The sequence below is a fragment of the Ornithodoros turicata genome, chromosome 5 (genome assembly GCF_037126465.1).
Source record: "Ornithodoros turicata isolate Travis chromosome 5, ASM3712646v1, whole genome shotgun sequence".
NCBI lineage: Eukaryota > Metazoa > Arthropoda > Arachnida > Ixodida > Argasidae > Ornithodoros > Ornithodoros turicata.
The window spans coordinates 50,197,825-50,202,842 of NC_088205.1; positions in this window are offsets into that span (position 1 = coordinate 50,197,825).

Sequence of the window (5,018 nt, forward strand, 5' to 3'; positions counted from 1 at the left end):
TATCCGAAGGTGGTACGTGAGTTGTCGCAGAGAAACCTGCCCATATTCGGTACAATATATGTGTGACAATAATAATTCGTGGCTTTACGTAGCAAGACAACTGTGTCAACAAACGCCTGCGAGCAGGCCTTTTCTGTAGTGAACCTTTATACATGGAAGTTATGCCCACAACTAAGAAACGGACACCTCAACGCAGTCCCTAAGATTGCAACTGCTCAATCATTTTCACCCGATGTTGACTCAATAGTTAAAAATAAGATGCGCCAAATTTTCTCACTACACAGCAAATGAAAAGGGTTGCTGGCCTTGTGATTGAGCAACGCTAAGTAACGCAGATAGAGACGCCTTATGGCGTTGTAAGTCCTGTGCTGTGCCATCTATATCAGGAACAGGTTACCCCAAACATGTGGTATGCGGCCCGCGTGGTTCCTCCTTGGCTCAGTGCGGCCCGCGGACACGAATGAGTTCGGCACCCCTTGTTGTGACTTGAGATATCACCATATTGAGCCTCCCGAGGTACGCGAGCGGACATCTTCCCCGAGAACAGAGAGAGGGCGCAGACAAGCTGGTTCATGATGACAAGGATGCAACCCGAGGCAGGGAAATAAACAACAGACAACAATTTCTGTCTGTTGTTTATTGTTGTCTGTTGTTTATTTCCCTGCCTCGGGTTGCATCCTTGTCATCATGAACCAGCTTGTCTGCGCCCTCTCTCTGAGGAAATTGTTGTCTGTTGTTTATTTCCCTGCCTCGGGTTGCATCCTTGTCATCATGAACCAGCTTGTCTGCGCCCTCTCTCTGAGGAAATTGTTGTCTGTTGCTTATTTCCCTGCCTCGGGTTGCATCCTTGTCATCTTCCCCGAGGCCCACTGGAATCCTTCCACTCCCTAATGAAAAGCGAAAACGAGGACGGCTTCCCGGAATCCTTCAAGGCTGCAACCTCATTCCCACTACGCGCTGGCTATTTAAGCCCCCATCTGCAACGTACGGGTTGTCTCTGTCTGTACAATCATGTAAATATATACACGTCGTCTCTCTCAACCGGCCTCTGCCTCGATTTGTCTACCGTGTGGGGATCTGGCCATCTACCTCCTCAGCGGCTCGCAACACCCTGCTGTAGATGGTTGCTGAAATTTTGGCTGCAGGCTTTTTACGCCCCAGTCTCGTACACCCCAACATAATTAAGTTTGACGAATGGTGCAGTGATACACTTATGCAGTACATATAAATTTTTGGGCGGAAAAGACCTTGTCATTCTTGCTGAAATTTTGTGTTAACCGCCTTTTCCGAAAGCAGCGACAGGTACCAACACATGAAGAGTGACCCTGTGATTGAGCTGACTTGAGCTGTGACTGACGCTGTGATTGAGCAGCTCTAAATAACGCAAATACAGAGTGTCCACGCTAACTATGAACATATTTTCTAAAAATATGTATAACACTTTTTTCCAAGATGAAATCATTGCAATATAGCATATGCTGAAGGGCACTCCCTAGCAGGGCATTAGCAAAGTCCAAAGGCAATGTCTTAATTTCACTAATTTTTTGCTGGCGATCTATCGAACGGATTTTTGTTCTGAAAACGGCTACGATATCAGGTGACCGAAAGGAACAGATGTTCTCATAGGGACAACTTTGTTGCTTTTATAATTAAAAACTTAATTAATGAAAGTTAATTAAGACGTTGCCTTTGGACTTTGCTAATGCCCTGCTAGGGAGTGCCCTTCAGCCTACGCTATATTGCAATGATTTCATCTTGGAAAAAAGTGTTATACATATTTTTAAAATATATGTTCACAGTTTGCGTGGACACCCGGTATATACGTTTTATGTCGCTTTAAATTCTGTGTTGTGCGATGCGGCCCGCGGGCACGAATGAGTTTCGTATCCCTGCTTCATAGTATAGTTTTCGTAGAGTGCTTCCGATCTGCTTAAAATCCCTGAGTGTGCTTCTCTTGCAGCGTCAGCTGTGAAGGGCAGACCCACCCAACATCTTGTGGTCGGTGTCCGCAGAAAACGCGCGTCACGAGGAGGGGACATGGCAGCAGAAACCTGAAGGATGGTGAAGAATTCCTTCTATAGTTCACCATACCCTCAGGCCAGTTATTTTTTTTTTCTTTTCTCTCACTGTCCGCCATGTTGTCAGGACAATCCGAAGGTTTCGGTTTCGTTATATCACTGTCCGTGGTTCTACGTATGTCGTACGTGATGGGGAGAGGAGTAAACTTAATGTTTGTTCTCGTGTTATCTTACGGGGTGAAGTGAAGTCTAAAATTAGGATGTGTTTTTGCTGTAGTTTTGCAACAGTCAAGAACGGACAACAATACAATAGGTTTCAAGAGGACCAAGTAAGGCAACAGGTGAGCTTTACATGTGGCAGGTGCATTTTACTTTGTTATGCAAACGCTGATCTAATGGAGAATAGATGGATACTACAAAGATTTCAGCATGTTCCTTCTCAACAGGCTACGCACAAAGCATTCTTGGCAAATTATTAATTCAGCACATTGAAGATGTCATTCCATGTGCTACTCAGTATATTGCATGAACAGCGCACTACAATAATAGTAATGCATGATAAATGATTATATCAATTGGAAGAGGCTATGGTAAAGAGTATGTCACCCCTGCACCACATCGAACAGTCACTGGCATCACCACTCGTGAGCCGGCCTGGTTCATTGTTGTTTTTCCAATGCACTAAACGTTGTCACGGCCCGTTATTGATCCCTCCATTATTCTTGTACATGCTGTTCTAGCATAGATAGGGGCTGCACAAATTTCGGACTTAACGCCGGGGTGCCGAAAAGCTCTGGACGAAGTCTGACGCACAAGAACTTCGACATATTATCTCAAATTCATTCTCATTTATTTCTCAAGAGACATTTACTATGCCTTGGTGTACTCAAAGTTATATTATTGTCTGCTAATATGGGGTAATACGACTGTAACTAATTTGAACAAACTACATGTTCTCCAAAGAAGGGCTATCCCTTTTATGATGAATACTGACTACTTTACGTCCTCTACCGAACTTTTTCGGAATGCTCACGTCCGTACGATTGGAGACATGTATATACTAAAGTTGGGAATACACGTAAGGAAGTACGGGGAGGACGTATATGCCTCACACATAGGACGACCCCATATCCCATTCGAACGGCAAGAACATTCATGACTCCAATCCTACGGACTAACTACCGTAAACAGAGCATGTCATATCTGATACCACTCTTTCAGAATAAGTTTAACCACCTTCTAACATAGCACTATACTGACGCGCAGTTCAAACGCATGTTGCGCGTTTTCTTGAAGGAAATGACAACATTTCTTTTTAAACTGCCTTTATACGATCACCATCGTCAACAGTAAAGCTATCATCCATGATTCATAAAACCTTGATTATCTTCCGAATGATTCAGAGCTCACTATAGTACTTCTTGTATGCAGTACACTTGATGTACATATGTATCGTTAGGAAACAGTAATACCTTTGTCTGCAATGCATATATTGCTGTAGACCGTCACTGATTGCTACTTGTTTTATTCATTTTTGCATGTTGTGTCGGTCCAGCTGCCTTGGCAGGCGTCTGCCTTTAGCAGCTGGTCCACATTTCTGTAAAACCAGAAATAAAATAGTAATAAAAAAATGAGATCGGTGATCACTTGAAGGGTGGAGGACTTGAGGTACGAGCTCCAGTGATTCATGCCTCAGTCGATGTTTATCTGTAATGATTGTATCTCATTACGGCCGAAGATGTCTCATAACGGCCAAAAGTCAAAATGTGTATTGTAACGCGCACTGACATGCAATGTTGCAGCAAGGTATAGATATACATTCCAGATGGTATAAGCAATGCAGTGTGCCCTTAGGGCCCTTATCATATATATACACATATTGTGAGGCAATCAGTATGTTATCATACCACAGCACAATGCAGCATATTGTGTAATGTGTACACCCCAAAGGTAGTGTCGATGTTGCTGTGAAGCAGCAGGCTACTATGTGGAGTTAGCTACTTGTGGAGAGCTAGATGAACATCGGCTCTGTTGTCACGTTTCTTGGAGTAATCCTACAGTCACTGGCCAAGAAGGAACACCCATCTGAGTCGACGTCAGTTTATTTCCATTCGCTTTACAATGGTACAACTCTTGCTTCTGGGATGGCTAGACCTGCAAGAAGCAAAGAGCAACCGTGAATAGGCTAGAATATTAAAAAAAACGGGCATTTGACTCTGCATGGCTGGTTGTAATATGCACAAGCTGTTGCACAACATGTTGATATGCGTCCGTTATTTCATGCAAGGCTAACATAAATCTTCATTTAGACAAAAAAATGACAAGCCTTAAAAATGTGACTTCCAGGTGAACACAATGCATGACCATGAGTTGAATTCAGTTGCATTGGTTCATTCACTTAATCGAAACATTACAAGGATGCATTACAATTAATGAAATGATGCATGCATTACTTTCCTCTTCTCGTTTCTTCTTATAAAAGTAGTGCACGAATTAACACTCGTGCACTACTACACAATTTTTCACTTCACAACAGAACCGTATGATACATTGGTAATCTTAACAGCTCACCTCTTCAGCCAAGAGTCCCTGTGTAGCAACATCGTATTAGACATGTTGTTCTTGTTTTTCTTTTTCGGAATCCTTCGCGTAGTCACATAACATGACTGGAATGGAAAATAACAATGTACTTAAATGTGCGGTGCAAAATCCTGGGTAACATTTGCAGATGTTCGCGGTAAGCAATTCGAGGAGATCAATTCAAGTATGCCGACTTGTGCTTTTATTTCTGAACAAATATCAGGACAAATTTTAACAAATGAAATATGGCTCACAATGATAAATGCTGCTATACGGTGCGGCATTATCGGTGTCTTAACCTCGAATGAATTTGTTGTTCCCAAACGCGCAAATCTACTAACACATACCGAGCTACATCTATTACAGGCACTTCGGCTGTTTTGATTAAGTCAAATTACTCGTATGAGAATGCAACTATAT